General features: G+C 45.0%; 1 protein-coding gene across 6 annotated transcripts in view; it reads right to left on the minus strand.

Moving 5' to 3' along the window:
* Positions 1–17,476, minus strand: part of EBF2 (EBF transcription factor 2) — a 213,828-nt gene that overhangs the window by 51,318 nt on the left and 145,034 nt on the right. The gene's annotated exons all lie outside the window — the stretch shown is intronic.

The following is a 17,476-nucleotide window of genomic DNA, read 5'->3' on the forward strand; positions in this document are numbered from 1 at the left end:
AAAATATCTCATTTAGGATTAGATTGTTGGTTGTGTGACTTTGGGCAAGTCACTTTACTTCCCTGTGCCTCAGTTACCTCAACTGTAAAATGGGGATTAAGACTGTAAGCCCCCTGTGGGACAGACTGATCACCTTGTAACCTCCCCAGTGCTTAGCATGGTGCTTTGCAAATAGTAAGCACTTAATAAATGCCATTATTATTATTATTATTATTGTTAGAAATATCAAAACATAAACCAAGAGTTTCCATCAGTGTGTTTTTCAGATTTCTGGATTTTCAGCTGAACACACAAACACACACAAACAAGCACGCACGCACATGCGCGTGCGCGCGCACACACACACACACACACACACTAGATCAGCCATGTTTTCATTCTTGTCAACCAATTCATTTAAAACCCAGAAAATCAGATATTTACAACCTGAAGGCAGAATCTGGAACAGGCTCTTTCTCCATGAATACTGAAGTTATTATGACCGATAACAATTTATATAGCTCCTTCCAGGCTCATCCAGACCAACATACACTGCGGCCTGAGAATTCTGGAATGACTCAGAAATCATTTGTGAGACACATTTCCAGACAATGTTTCTTGCAATGCCCTGTGTGTGCGGACAACTTCAAAACAAGCTGTATTTAATCGGCAGGAGAGAAGATCCCAGAACAAGTTAAATGGAAGGGATGGCATTTTGAGGGTTCAATTTTTAATATTGGAAAAATAGGTTTTGACAAACAATGTGTTTTTTATTTATTTATTTCTGTAGCTGAATCCTTTCCAAAAAAAAAAAAAATAACGCTTTTGCAGTAAGTTAAAGTCCCAGGTGAGCGAGGCCTATTTCCCTTCCTGTTACTATGACAACGAAATCTTACCGCAGTCCCCAAGTCCCATCAGAACTCTCACATCCACGCCTTGAATTAGAACTTTAAAGGAAAAGATATACATTTTGCAGGATTTACCAACAAAAATAAGTGGAAATCAACAATACTTTCACAGATTCTCTTTCAGGTAGGGGAGGGAGACACTTTAATAGTAGACACCCCCTCCTCCAGACACAAAAACATAGCTAATGTCCCAATTAATTTTAATTTCTCTCTTGGAAGAAAGAAGAGAGGTGATGATAAACCTAATGAAGAAGGTGAAGTAGTAGGGTAGGGGAGGAGGAGAGAAAAGCATTGATTGATTTATGTATTTAAAGGCTTTTTTTGTTTCCAATCTGTGAACATATTTTCAGAAATCACCACTGATCTCTCCTTGAAGAGGTTTGGGTGAGAATTCAGAAAACATAGCTATCCATTCTTCCATTCTTTTGTAAAGTCCCCTTTTCACTTCTTGTTCATTTCCAGACTCTGCAGATTTCTATGATGCTGATGGAGGTGATTCATTCATTCATTCATTCAATCATATTTATTGAGTGCTTACTGTGTGCAGAGCACTGTACTAAGCACTTGGGAAGTACAAGTTGGCAACATATAGAGACGGTCCCTACCCAACAGCGGGCTCACAGTCTAGAAGAGGGAGACAGACAACAAAAGAAAACATATTAACAAAGTAAAATAAATAGAATAAATATGTACAAATAAAATAAATGGAGTAATAAATATGTACAAACATATATACATATATACAGGTGCTGTGGGGAGGGGAAGGAGGTAAGGTAAGGAGGGGGGATGGGGAGGGGGAGGAGGGGGAGAGGAAGGAGGGGGCTCAGTCTGGGAAGGCCTCCTGGAGGACGTGAGCTCTCAGTAGGGCTTTGAAGGGAGGAAGAGAGCTAGCTTGGCGGATGTGTGGAGGGAGGGCATTCCAGGCCAGGGGGGTGACGTGGGCCAGGGCTTGATGGCGGGACAGGCGGGAACGAGGCACAGTGAGGAGATTAGCGGCAGAGGAGTGGAGGGTGCGGGCTGGGCTGTAGAAGGAGAGAAGGGAGTTGAGGTAGGAGGGGGCGAGGTGATGGAGAGCCTTGAAGGAGGAGTTTTTGCCTGATGCGTAGGTTGATTGGTAGCCACTGGAGTTTTTTGAGGTAATGTGGTTTTACCAGTCTGCTATACAATTTCTGCCCAGTCTGCCCAGTTCTCCCAGTCTACCCAGTCTGCCGCCTGATCCTCTGTGAAGGTGCTGTGATTTGAGGTTCCTCCTGACCCACCCCGCCCTTCTGAGTGTGACATGCTTGCTAGTGGAGCAATGAGGCAGGAAAGCCAACACTTCTGGCTCGCAGTCTGAATCAAATCTCGCCAATTTGACTTTTTGAGTGAGGAAATATGTTTCTCCATTCCCATAGTTCTGGCTGCTCTTCACAATCGTTCAGGCACAGCCACTAGCCACACCAACACACTGCCCGGAGGAAATATGAAAAACTCAATTTTTAATCTCTAGCCTGAGCTGCGTTGGTGAACTGCCTCCCCCAGCAATATAAAACTTTCCTCTTTTGAACAGAGTGTCATTTTTCTCCTGGAACCCCAATATTTGGGATGTCTCATTATAATAGAGATCTTTACAAAGCATACTCAATACCATTTTGAGCCTGGCTTGAATATTAATGTTTATTGAGGCATGATCAGAAGGGTGCCATATAGGACAGAAGGTGCAATAGAGAAGGAGATAAGGTTTTACAGAAAATTGAATTGATTTTAAGGTCGGTAACAGAGCCAGCAGGGAAGCTTTATTCATGGTTAAACTCAGACCTCTGACACCCTTTGGATAGAAATCACCAAACTTTAACTCCTTCAACCTGTTTGGACCTGCTCTGTGTGGCTTTTCCTCACTGTAGATTCAGCAGACAGTTCAAAGCAGGGCCCAGGGGAGAAAGCTAATGCCACTTTACATGGCATATCAGCAGGCTTTGGGGGTTGAGTGAAACTTGACTAATTCTGCATGATGAGTCCTAGAAATCTGGCAGGTGTGTGCAAGACATGGACATTTAACATGTGGACCGAAAAATAGGTTTGGGAGCCTCTGCCAACAATCCCTGCTCTTCTTCCTTTCGTTGTTAGCTTTTTTTCTCTCCATATTTTCTTTTCAGAGTCTTCTCCAGATTCTCTTAGGACAATGAGGGGGCAACTCCCAAGCTATACATGCTGATCATGATCTAGCAATCAATAAAATTTACTGAGCATTTACTGTGAGCACAACACTGTACTAAGAGCTTAGGTGGGCACAATTCAGTGAGAGACATGACCCCTGCTTTCAGGGAGCTTACAATCCTTCAGAGAGGCTGATAAACCCGTCATTCAAAAAATTTTATGACTGTTGATGGCAGAAGTAGGAAGGATAAATGGAAATTGAAATGAGTGTCACATTCTAAATTGAGGATAAGCAGAAGTGCCAAAGAGGTGAAAACATCAATGATGAAGTCGCAGATTGGCTGATGAGAACCTGGGAAGGTGGAATTTAATCTGGGAAGGCCTCCCACAGGAGGAAAATTCCAGGACAAAGAAGTCAAAATAAGCTCATTTAAATTTTGTAAATGCTTTAGAAAGACACAACCCGATGGTCCATGTAGGTTTGAGATAATGTTGTTTTCCTTTTTGTCCATAAACACAAACCAAAATAAATGCTATTATTATTTACTTTTTTAAATGTAGGTGGAATGTGTCTCAGACTCATATCTTTTAATTTGATGAAGCTATTTACTGTGTATTTACTGTATGCCAAAGTCTGTGCAAAGCACTGGGGTAGTTACAAGTAATCAGATTAAGTACAGTCCCTGGCCCAAGTGGGAATCACAATCTGTGAGTTAGAGATGCCACTTTACAGAAGAGGAAAATTGAGCCATTGGAGATTTTAAGTGCCTTGGCCAAGGTCAACCAGTAGGCAAGCATTAAGAGTCAGGACTGGGACCCAGGTGTCCTGATCCCGGCCGCATCCTCTTCCCACAGGGACATTCTACTTCTTCCCCTCAAAATCAGCATTCACATTTACTTTGGACCTATGGACATTTGATATTCGCCCCACCCCCAACTCCACAGCACTTATGTATACATCTTTAAATTATATGTTATATATTACAAACTAATTATTTATTTATAGTAATGCCTGTCTCCCACTCTAGACTGTAAGCTCATTATGGGCAGGAAATGTGTCTGCTAATTCTGCTGTACTATACTCTCTGAAGCACCTAGTACAGTGTTCTGCCCAAAGTAAATTCTCAATAAATACCATGGATTGATTGACTGATACTCAGATGAAATCAAGTCAGTGTCTTGCTTTAGTTTTTGTTGATCAAGAAATTTAGGAGATTGAAATTGAAGTGATTTAGTTTGTTGGAAGGTCCCACCATCTGTTTGGGGTAGAGGTATTTTTTTATGGTATTTGTTAGGGGCTTACTGTGTCCCAAGCACTGTACTAAGCACTGGGGTAGATACAAGTTTGTCAGCTTGGACACAGTCCTTGTCCCACATGGAGCTCACAGCCTTAATGAGGCATGGAGAAGTTAAGTGACTTGACTAAGGTCACACAGCTGACAAATGGAAGAGCCAGGATTAGAACCCAGGTCCTTCTGACTTCCAGGCCCATGCTCGATCTACTAGGCCACCCTGTTTCTCTAGGCTAAGATTAGGTGCACTTCTAAGCACTGAGGTTGGTATAATCAAGCAATTGTGTTTATTGAGCCACGTTTTGTGTGCAGAGCACTTTACTAAGAGTACAATGTAACAGAGTTGGTATTCATACTCTCTGCACATCAAGTTTAATGTCTAGAAGGGGAGACAGACATTAATAAAAATAAGTTAATTAAATTATATATATATACCTAAGTGCTATGGGGCTGAGGGAGGGGTGAATAAAAGGTGCAAATCCTAGTGCAAGAGCAACACAGAAGGGAGTGGAAAAAAGAAAATGAGCGTTTAGTTGAGAAAGTGGAGGAGATGTGTTTTTAATGAGGTTTTGAAGGTGAGGAGAGTGAACATCTGTTGGAGATGAAGAGAGAGGGAGATCCAGGCCAGTGTCACTAAGGAATCAGCACTGAGATAGATCGAGGTCCATCATCATCATCATCATCAATCGTATTTATTGAGCGCTTACTGTGTGCAGAGCACTGTACTAAGCGCTTGGGAAGTACAAATTGGCAACATATAGAGACAGTCCCTGCCCAACAGTGGGCTCACAGTCTAAAAGGGGGAGACAGAGAACAAAACCAAACATACTAACAAAATAAAATAAATAGAATAGATATGTACAAGTAAAATAAATAAATAGAGTAACAAATATGTACAAACATATATACATATATACAGGTGCTGTGGGGAAGGGAAGGAGGTAAGATGGGGGGATGCAGAGGGGGACGAGGGGGAGAGGAGGGAAGGGGCTCAGTCTGGGTCCAGTGAATAGGTTGGCAATAGAGGAGGAAGTGTGTGAGCTGAGTTGTAGGAAATCAGTGAGGTAAGATAGGAAGGAGCAAGGTGATTGAGTGTTTTAAAGCCGATGGTAAGGAGTTTCTTTTTGATGAGGAGCTGGTTGAGCAACCACTGGAAATTCTTAAGGAGTCGGGAGACATAAACTGAATTTTTTTTTTAGAAAAATGATCTGGGCAGCAGAGTGAACTATGGACTGGAGTGGGGAGAGACAGAAGTCAGCGAGGTCAACGAGGAGGCTGATGCAGTAATCAATGTGGAATAGGATGAATGCTTGGATTAACATGGTAGCAGTTTGGATGGTTAGGAAAGAGTGGAATTTAGTGATGTGAAGCTTGAACTGACAGGATTTGGTAACAGATTGAATATGTGGTTGAATGTAAGAGATGAATTGAAGTTAATGCCAAGTTTATGAGCTTTTCTACAGTGATGGGAAAGTCAGGGGTGGGGATAGGGTTTGGGTATTAATATGAGGAACTCTGTTTTGGACATGTTAAGTTTGAGGTGTTGGTGGAACAACTAAGTAGCTTCCTCCTGAACACAGGAGGAAATATGAGAATGCAGAGAAGGCGAGAGAACAAGACTGGAGAGGAAGATTTGGTAATCATCCACCTAGAGATGGTAGTTGAAGCGAAGGGAGCAAATGAGTTTTCCAAGGGAGTGGAGATACAAAATAATTAGGTCCTGTCCCACATGGGGCTCACTGTTTAAGGTGAGGAAATGGAGGCCCAGAGAAATTAAGCGACTTGCCCTACGTCACACAGCAAGCAAGGGATGGAGCTGGGACTGGAACCCAGGTCTTCTGATACTCCTGGATCATGCTCTTTCCACCTGGCCATGCTGCTTCTCGCGCAGCGTGGCTCAGTGGAAAGAGCCCGGGCTTTGGAGTCAGAGGTCGTGGGTTCAAATCCCAGCTCCGCCACATTTCTGCTGTGTGAACTTGGGCAAGTATCTTAACTTCTCGGAGCCTCAGTTACCTCATCTGTAAAATGGGGATGATGACTGTGAGCCCCATACGGGACAACCTGATCACCTTGTATCCCCCCAGTGCTTAGAACAGTGCTTTGCACATAGTAAGTGCTTAACAAATGCCATTATTATTATTATTATCCAAGTCAAACCCGTTCACTGAATCAATGATTGCAACCCATCCTGGTGCTGGAGTTAAGAAACAAACCCAGACCTTCCATTCATCACTCTTTTGCCCTGCTAGTGTTCCTGTCACAGCCTGGTCTGAGCTCAAAGAACTCTCTTCAGACCACCCAAGTGTCCACACGGACATGAGTCATTGAGTCTTGAGTCATTCCCTGTTTCTGGTCGGTAAAACACTCCAGCTCCAGGGTTATCGGCTGCATCCCAGCCTGTAGGACACTGCAACTGGAGGCAACGATGCTCGACACATCAGAGTTGATGCATTATATGACCTCACCACAATACAGGGCGGAAGGAGCCCAGTCCTCTTTAACTAGCCTTTAGAGGGTCACAAAACCTCTCAGACATAAGGCCTTGTAAACTGTACGGCAAACATGGGTGGATATTGGAAACATGGAAGTATGTATTTCCTCCGAAGCCACAAGCAGAGAATTGTAGCAACCTTGTACGATCATTAATGTAACTTGATTATTTTCAGTCTCTGAATAACCTGAGTTCAGATCTAGTCTTCCGCAGGCTAATTCTGGCCATGATATGCACTGAATTAAAGTTACATTTAATCCATGAGTTTGATTGCCTGCCTCATGTCCAACGGGAATCCCTTCCTTTCACCTGACCATGGTATCACTCATTCATGTAATCGTATTTATAGACTGCTTACTGTGTGCAGAGCACTGTCTGTCTGAAGTCACACTTCCACTGCCATCAGCCTTGCTTGGTGACCAGCTGAGATGTGACTGTTGGCATACTCCAAGAGCATAGGAGGAAGAGGAGAGAATAGAGGAAAAGGAGGAAGGTTGATTGATATCTTGCTCCTCACAAATAGCTACGGCAGGCAAAAAGGAGGAGGATTTCCATATAGAACCAACCCAGAACTCAAGGTACTGGTTTCCCATTTTAATCCGGATCTCAAAAGAAATCAGAGAGCATTTCCTTGATGTGAATCCAAGATATGCTGACATTAGTCATTCACTAGTATTTATTTAGTGCTTACTCTTTGCACTTTTCTAGAGTTAGTAGACATGGCCCCTGACCTAAGAAGCTTACAGCAAGGCTGACTGACACTAAGAAAAATTACAGGTAGTGAGAAGCAACCTTGTGTGTGTGTGTGTGTGTGTGTGTGTGTGTGTGTGTGTGTGAGTGTTACAAGGGAGTTGGGGGGGCAAGTACCCAAGTGCTTAGGTGATTCAGAAGCGCTGACAAGGCATTAGGTTAAGGGAGATGAAAGACTAATCAGGGAAGGTTTCCAGGATAGGCCTCCAGGATATTTCCTCATGCCTCAGAAACCTTCAGTGGTTGCCCATCCACCTCCACATTAAACAGAAACTCCTCAACACTGGCTTTAAGACATCATTCAACTCTCTCCCTCCCATCTAACCTCACTGATTTCCTACTACAACCCAGCCTGCACACACTGCTCCTCTAACATCAACCTACTCACTGCCCTTCGATCTTGCCTGTTCCGCTGCCAACCCCTCAGCCACATTCTCTCTTTGGACCTGGAACTCCCTCCTGTTTCATATCCAACAGCCCACCAACTTTCCCCACTTTCCAAACACTCCAAAAAAATCACATCTCTCCTGAGAGACTTCTCAGGATAAACCCATGATTTCCCCTCCCAATGCCCCCCTTGGCATCGATTATGCACTTGGTTGTGTGCCGCTTATGCACTTTGATACTCACTCTAGCCCCACCATACTTATGTAAATATACTTATTCTCTATTATTTCCCCTATTTTAATCTATTTTAATGTCCATCTTCTCCTGTAGATTCTAAGCAACTTATGGACAAGGATCTTGTCTACCAACTCAGTTGTACTGCACTTTCCCAAGCACTTGACACAGTGCTCTGCACACAATTAAGCACTGAATAAATGCCACTGATTAAATGACTTCAGAAGGGCCTTGAACATGGCTAAACATGACATATTGTGTGAAGCACAGACCGGGAGTCAGAAGGTCATGAGTTCCCTTCCTGGCTGTGCCACTTGTCTGCTGTGTGACTTTGGGCAAGTCACTTCACTTCTCTGTGCCTCAGTTACCTCAGCTGTAAAATAGGGAATAGGACTGTGAGCCCTCTGTGAGACAGGGCCTGTAACCAACCCAGCGCTTAGTACAGTGCCTGGTATATAGTAAGTGCTTAACAAATACCATAATTATTATTATTATTATTCATTTTCATTTAATCGCATTTCTTGAGCACTTACTGTGTGCAGAGCACTGTACTAAGCACTTGGAAAGTACAATTCGGCACCAGATAGAGAGAGTCCCTACCCAACAAAGGGCTCACAGTCTAGAACATAGTAGAGAAGCAGCGTGGCTCAGTGGAAAGAGCCCGGGCCTGGGAGTCAAAGGTCATGGGTTCTAATCCTTGTTCCATCACTTGTCAGCTATGTGGCCTTGGGCAAGTCACCCAACCTCTCTGAGCCTCATCTGTACCAGTCCAGCCCTATTATTATGTGAAGGAAGCAGCAGCATGGCTCAGTGGAAAGAGCACGGACTTTGGAGTCGGAGTTCATGGGTTCGAATCCCAGCTCCACCAATTAATAATAATGACATTTGTTAAGCGCTTACTATGTGCCAAGCACTGTTCTAAGCGCTGTGGGGGGGGTACAAGGTGATCAGATTGTCCCACATGGGGCTCACAGTCTTCATCCCCATTTTACAGATGAGGTAACGGAGGCCCAGAGAAGTGAAGTGACTTGCCCAAAGTCACACAGCTGACAAGTGGCGGAGCCAGGATTAGAACCCACAACCTCTGGCTCCAAAGCCCGGGCTCTTTCCACTGAGCCATGCTGCTTCTCTATATATGAACTAATCAGGTTGGACAAAGCCCCTGTCCCACATGGGGCTCCCACTCCATTCTACAGATGAGGCACTAGAGGCACAGAGAAGTGAAGTGACTTGTCCAAGGTCACACATCAGACAAACGGCAGAGCCAGGATTTGCAAGCCAGGTCCTCTGACTCCCGGCTTGTGTTCTTTCCTCTAGGCCATGCAAAGCCAAGCCATTATTATTATTTATTAAGCACTTACTATGTGCAAAGCACTGTTCTAAGCACTGGGGAGGTTACAAGGAGATCAGGTTGTCCCATGGGGGACTCACAGTCAATCCCCATTTTACAGATGAGGTAACTGAGGCACAGAGAAGTTAAGTGACTTGCCAAAGTCACACAGCTGACAATTGGCTGAAGCGGAATTTGAACACATGACCCCTGACTCCAAAGCCCGTGCTCTTTCCACTGAGCCACGCTGCTTCTCTAAGTAGCATGGATAGAGCTAGATAGTGGATAAAGCACAGGCCTGGGTGTCAGAAGGACCTGGGTTCTAATCCCAGCTCTGCCACTTGTCTGTCACTTAACTTCTCTGTGCCTTAGTTACCTCTTCTGTAAAATCAATCAATCAATCAATCAATCAGTCGTATTTATTGAGCGCTTACTATGTGCAGAGCACTGTACTAAGCGCTTGGGAAGTACAAATTGGCAACACACAGAGACAGTCCCTACCCAACAGTGGGCTCACAGTCTAAAAGGGGGAGGCAGAGAACAAAGGCAAACATACCAAAAAAATAAAATAAATAGGATAGAAATGTACAAGTAAAATAAATAAATAAATAAATAAATAAATAAATAGAGTAATAAATATGTACAACCATATATACATATATACAGGTGCTGTGGGGAAGGGAAGGAGGTAAGATGGGGGGATGGAGAGGAGGACGAGGGGGAGAGGAAGGAAGGGGCTCAGTCTGGGAAGGCCTCCTGGAGGAGGTGAGCTCTCAGCAGGGCCTTGAAGGGAGGAAGAGAGCTAGCTTGGCGGATGGGCAGAGTGAGGGCATTCCAGGCCCGGGGGATGACATGGGCCGGGGGTCGATGGCGGGACAGGCGAGAACGAGGTACAGTGAGGAGATTAGCGGTGGAGGAGCGGAGGGTGCGGGCTGGGCAGTAGAAGGAGAGAAGGGAGGTGAGGTAGGAGGGGGCGAGGTGATGGACAGCCTTGAAGCCCAGGGTGAGGAGTTTCTGCCTGATGCGCAGATTGATTGGTAGCCATTGGAGGTTTTTGAGGAGGGGAGTAATATGCCCAGAGGATTTCTGGACAAAGATAATCCGGGCAGCAGCATGAAGTATGGATTGAAGTGGAGAGAGACACGAGGATGGGAGATCAGAGAGAATTAAAATGAATAAAATGAGTATTAAGACCATAAGCCCCACTGCGGACATGGACTGTGTCCCACCTGATTACTTTGTATCTACCCCAGTGCTTAGAACAATGTCTGGTACACAGCAAGCGCTTAGCAATACCATAAAAATCGGGAAGAGAGATCCAGGCAGATAGGTGGGTGTTGGCAAGAGGTCAGCAGCAATAGAGATAAGAACAAGGTAAAATGACCAGGTTGACTAAAGAGGAATGATGTATACTAACATTCTGGAGAGTAGTGGAAGAGTGAGGCTAAGTAGTGGATGAGAGTTCATTCATTCAATCAAATTGATTGAGTGCTTACTGTGTGGAGAACACTGTACTGAGCACTTGGGAGAGTACAATATAATAATAATAATAATAATAATAATAATAATAATAATAATGGCATTTATTAAGTGCTTACTATGTGCAAAGCACTGTTCTAAGCACTGGGGAGGCTACAAGGTGATCAGGTTGTCCCACATGGGGCTCACAGTCTTAATCTCCATTTTACAGATGAGGTAACTGAGGCACAGAGAAATTAAGTGACTTGCCCAAAATCACACAGCTGACAATTGGCAGAGCCGGGATTCAAACCCATGACCTCTGACTCCAAAGCCCCATGCTCTTTCCACTGAGTCACATTTGACTACCTTAAAGTCAATGGTTGGGGTTTTTGTTTGTTAGACAATCACTGGAGGTTTGAGAGGAGTGGGGAAATGGATGTTTGATGTTTAGAAAAGTAATCTGGGCAGCAGAGTGAAATATGGCCTGGAGAGAGAAGAGACGGGAGACAGGTAGGTCAGTGCATTAATCTAATTGGAATATGGCAAGAGCTTGGACAAGTTTAGTGGCAGTTTGGATGGGTATATGAGATTGCAGAGCTGAAGAGAGGTCAGGGCTAGTGTGCCAGATTTGGGAGTCATTAACTTACAGGTGGTAGTTGAAACCAGAAGAGCAGATGAGTTTCCAAGGGAGTAAGTGTAGATTGAGAATAGAAGGGGACCCAGAATTTAGCCTTCAGTTTCACCATCTCAATATTGGATGCTAGATGCTATAGGAACCATGGAACTGATCTGCCTTGGTGTTAACACTTGCCTTTTGTGTGAACTTGAGCAAGTCACTTATCTTCTCTGGGCCTTAGTTTTCTCTTCTGTAAAATGAGGTTGTAATAGATTGTGAGCTCCATGTGGGACGGGAACTGGGTGTGATCCACCCCAGTGCTTATAGCATAAAATAAGAGCTTAATAAATGTCTTTATTATTATTATTATTATTACTCTCAATAATGTCAGGATGATAACAATCCCTTTTTCCCCTGTGGAGAGCATGGGAGAGCAAGATGGGAAGTACAATCGGACATTTTAAGAGTAGTCAAGAGGAACTCTGAAACTGTGGAATTGTTTCCCTCACAGAAGGGAAGGAGAGGAGGTTTATTATAATCCTACTTTTTGGTCCTACATTTTCTAAGCCATGTGGCTTAGTGGAAAGAACACAGGCCTGGGAGTCAGTGGACCTGGGTTCTAATCCTGGCTCTGCCACTTGTCTCCTGTGTGACCTTGGACAAATCACTTCACTTTTCTGGGCCACAGTTTCCTCACCTGTGAAATGGGGATTTGGTACCTGTTCTTCCCCCTTCTTAGACTGTGAGTCCTCTGTAGGACAGGGACTGCATCTAACATGATTGACCTGTATCTACCCCAAAGCTTAGAACACCACTTGATGTGTAGCAAGCAAGCACTTAACATGTGCCATAATAATTATTCTGGATGTTTTGTTTTAATGCCTGGCACTGATGCAATCAATCAATGGTATTCATTGAGTACTTACTGAGCAGAGTACTTTACTAAGTGCTTAACATTCTGCACTAACATTCTGTACTAACAGCACTAAGCAATTACCACACAACATTCTGAGTCCTCTTCACCCACTACCCTGTAGATGCCTCCCCGCAAAGAAGAGCTGGTTTGTCAAAGTTAAGTCATGGTAACGGAAGAGCAACGCTAACTTTGCATCCAGAGTCTCCTCTCAAGCCCTGACTCCCACCCTGGAGGGCCTCGCTGAGCACCACAGGCTTCCCTGGGAACCATAGGCAGGGGGCTGGGTTTGCAGATGATTCAGGGGCCAGGTCCCATCCCCTGCTTGGGGACAAAGCATTGTGGCTTAGTGGATAGAGCACGGGCAAGGGAGTCAGAAGGTCATGGATTCTTATCCCAGCTCTGCCAATTGTCTGCTGTGTGACCTATGGCAAGTCACTTCACTTCTCTGTGCCTCAGTTAACTCATCTGTAAAATGAGGATTAATAATAATAATAATAATAATAATAATTATGGCATTTATTAAGTGCTTGCTATGTGCAAAGCACTGTTCTAAGCGCTGGGGAGGTTACAAGGGGATCAGGTTGTCCCACAGGGGGCTCATAGTCTTAATCCCCATTTTACAGATGAGGTACCTGAGGCCCAGAGAAGTGAAGTGACTTGCCCAAAGTCACACAGATGACAATTGGCAGAGCCAGGATTTGAACCCATGACCTCTGACTCCAAAGCCCATGCTCTGTTCCACTGAGCCACACTGCGAGCCCCATGTGGGACAGGGACTGTGTCCAACCCAATTACCTTGCATCTACCACAGTGCTTAGAACAGTGGTTGGGACATAGTAAGTGCTTAACAAATACCATAAGTATTATTATTATTTCAAAGTGTTTGAGGCTGCACCTGAGGCTGTCACTAGAAGCAAGCATTCACTACGCAAAGCCACACATTTCCCAGGGTCATGTGTCCCAATCACACTGTGACTCTTCATGGCACTTTCAGCCACTGAGCTCTGACCTCCTCAAGATGGAGTTGGGGATTGGCAGCGGAGGCATTTTCACTTTTGGTGGCAGCCCACCCCGACAACAAGACGGTCTGTCCCATTCACATGGGTTCCCGGCCTTGCACTGGACTGGTTGCAGGCTCCTTTATGGCAGCTGAGTCTGCCCTTTGCATCCTTGGCAGTGGGTGGGCATTTCCGAGGGCTTTATGGCCTTCAGCTGGCCCCCAAAGTGGCACCACAACCAGAGGCCATGTGGTGCTGCAGTGACCATGACCAGGAGACACGGCAGCTAAGAGACCACCTGGGTCTGAGGCTCGGGGGGCCAGCACCCAGCAAAGGCAGATGGACCCTCGGGTGTTTATCCCGACTGCCACTGCTTGGCCACACGAGGCTTGCCAGGAGAACGACTCCAAGAAGAAAGCCGGGATTCTGTAGTAGGGTGGAAGTCTGGCACCATTAATGTACAAAAAATTGTCTCCTGTGGGCTGGGTCTGAAATAACACCAAGCACTAGCAGCCCAGGGCACCACTGCCATCTTTCTCCCCAAGTCTTCCAAGGATTTTTGCCACATGTAAAGATCACGTTCCTCCTCACCTCTCCTCCGCCGCCCCCCACCATCATCTCATCGAAGAAAAAATGGAGGGAGGAGCATGATTGCTGGTAGCTTAACTAACAGGCCAACTGCAGGGTGATCTGGTAGGGATAGGCCAGCTGAATCCAGGAGAGGTTTTAAAAAACAAACAAAAAAAACCCAGTTCCTGCTGCAGTCACTCTTATGTAAGGAAGAAGTGAAGCTATTTGTCTGTCAGTCAGCTACCTACTGATTGCTTGACTTTAAGTATTCCTCTTCTCCCTCCGTGGCTCAATGGAAAGAACACAGGCTTCGGAGTCAGAGGTCATGGGTTCAAATCCCGGCTCCGCTACTTGTCAGCCCATGTTTTGTTTTGTTGTCTGTCTCCCCCTTCTAGACTGTGAACCTGTTGTTGGGTAGGGACCGTCGCTATATGTCGCCAACTTGCATTTCTCAAGTGCTTAGTACAGTGCTCTGCAAACAGTAAGTTCTCAATAAGTATGATTGAATGAATGAATGAATGAATGAATAAATGGCTTTGGGCAAGTCATTTAACTTCTCTGGGCCTCAGTTACTCTTCTGTAAAATGGGGATTAAGATTGTGAGCCCCACATGGCACAACCTGATCACCTTGTATCCTCACCAGTGCTTAGAACAGTGCTTTGCACATAGTAAGTGCTTAGAAAATACCAAATTATTATTGTTATTCTCTCCTCCATCCCTCCCTTCTTCCAGCCATGAAGGGGATCTGTGCTAGGCTGAGCAGTGAACACCATTGCCCCATTAGCCTTTCGTTGCCCCTGACTGATCAGATGGCCAGATGGAGGAGGCTGCCAAGTAAAACTCTCTACCCTCCCATTAATTCGTAACTCGGTAATAACTTTCCCATGACTCTGGGAAATTGAAATGAAGTGCAAATGCCTGTTTTGGGAAAGGAGAATCAAGGTTGGGCCTGATTTTACAGTTGCCGGAGCCGATATCAGTCCATCAAAATGAGCCCCTTTCTTTGCCCCATCTGGGGACTTGCTGTATCCCCCATAGGCTGATTAATCTATGCACCTTCATTTGGGGGAGTTCAGCCTCAGTTGGGAGCTCAACCTCATTGAGGAGTTCCACCTGGGTGGAGAACTTAGACTCAGTAGGTAAGCTCCCTTGTTGAGAAGCTCAGGCTCGTGGAGAGTTCAGCCATGGTGGGGAGGTCATTCATTCATTCAATCGTATTTATTTAGCACTTACTGTGTGCAGAGCACTGTACTAAGTGCTTGGGAAGTACAAGTTGGCAACATATAGAGACAGTCCCTACCCAACACTGGGCTCACAGTCTAGAAACTTCAGTGGGGAGCTCAGCCTCACTGGGGGAGCTCAGCCTTTTTGGGGAGCTCAGTCTGGGTGTGGGGGCTCAGCTTAAATGGGGGCCTAAGACTGGGTAGGGCCACCAGCACCTGCATCTTGCCGATTTCCACCTCTGACCCTTTTGGGTCCAATCAGGAATGACCTTGAGCCTGACCCCTGGGGCACTATTCTATTCCGACGACAGATCCATCCATTAGCAGGCACGGCTGCATTCTCTTGCTAAGACAGGACACCCCTCCAATGTTTGTTAGCATCATTAAACTAAAACTGACTTTTCACCTGCTCCCATACCATATGCAGCTGCAAATTTTTAAATTAAACTATGAAGCCATGCATAAATTTACATATATTACAGACTAGCCTCTCCATTTAACATGCAAATGTACTCCAATGTTTCAGAACACCTTCTGTCGCTAATTAATTTGCTGAATTATAATTAGACTAATCCTGCATAATTAATAAGCACAGATTTTTTTTTAATTTGTAAGCAGCTTGAGGAGATCATTCACTTCCTTCTATAAACTGCTAAGTAAGTGTTAAAAAAAATCTGGAAAGAACATGTGTGAAAAGGTATGTTTGATGTCGCGTACAAACTCAAACTAGCGTGGAAGATACAGAAGTCAGTCTTGATAGAGACACCTATTGAAGCCAACATTCAAACCATCACAAAATTCCAATTCAGGAATGAAGACTAATACTCCCTTTGTCTCCTTGTATGCGGCATTTCATTCCCTGCCTTCCACCAGTCGAATCTTCCAAGATCATAGCCAGAGATGGGAAAGGATTAAAGTGACCGTATGTTGTTACCAGGAGATACAATGGTGTTAACACTCCACTGTGTAGCAAAACGTCCCAAACATGCTGTGTGCTTATAAGCTCCTTAGATGGATTTGGAATCATTTTCACCTCAGCTGCCAAAAACAACTCAGATCCACCTAGTGAAACAATTAAGTACCATTAGTACTGTATCCATTCGGCAATGATTACAATGAAGGGTCCCTCTTTCATGCTGAAGAGACAATACTCCAAGAAACCTAGGAATCCCCTTGTCAGATAAAGGACACTCTTGGAGCTTGACAACCAAATTCGGGAACTCTACCCAACTCCCCCACTCCCTATTAATCCTTGGGCCCCTAATGAAGATTTATTATCCTCCTCTAGGCTGTAAGCTATTTTGCAGGCAGTGATTGTGTCTACCAACTCTATTGTAGTGTACTCTCCTAAGCTCTTAGACCAGAGTTCATCACACAGTAAGCACTCAGTAAGTACCATTGACTGATTGATGGATTATCTCTTGTGACCTTCCCAGGGGAGGAGGTCATTTGCTGGGAGGAGAAGGACATGGTCCACCTGGAGTCCTGGAAGATGTGGTTGGTGGGGCCCCTTAGAGGAGCAATTGTGTTGAAATAACGATAATAATAATAATTGTGGTAGTTTATTAAGCACTTACTGTGTGCACCAGACACCGCACTAGGCGCTCATGTGGATACAAGCAAATCAGGTTGGACAAAGCCCCTGTCCTATATGGGGCTCACAGACTCAATCCCCATTTTGTAGATGACATAACTGAGGCACAGTGAAGTGACTTGCCAGCAGACAAGTGATGATGACGTTGGTATTCGTGAAGTGCTCACTATGTGCCAAGCACTGTTCTAAGAGCTGGAGTGGTGGATCTGGGATTAGAACCCATGACCTTCTGCCTCCCAGGCCTGTGATTTACCCACTATGCCAAGGGTAAGGAAGGCAGGTTTCTCTGGCAGAAGGGAACTGAGTAGCCCTGGAAAGCCAGGGACACAGGCACCCAAAGAGGGTGTCCAGCTTCGATGTTCTCTCCCCTAGGTAAAGCCCTGATTTCAAGGGCTACTGGACTGGACTGGCAAGTGTTTCCCTTGCTTTAGCCACCATCATAGAGTGAAAAAATGGTTTTCCCCCCTCCCCCCAATTATGGGAAAGCCTCCAAAATGAGGATGGGATGAAGCTCCTGGCGTTCCCCAATTCATCACTATACAGTAGAGCTCTTCCCCACCCCAACCTTCCATCAGACTCATCTGCCACTT

This window comes from Tachyglossus aculeatus, chromosome 5, assembly GCF_015852505.1.
Source record: "Tachyglossus aculeatus isolate mTacAcu1 chromosome 5, mTacAcu1.pri, whole genome shotgun sequence".
NCBI classification, from domain to species: Eukaryota; Metazoa; Chordata; class Mammalia; order Monotremata; family Tachyglossidae; genus Tachyglossus; species Tachyglossus aculeatus.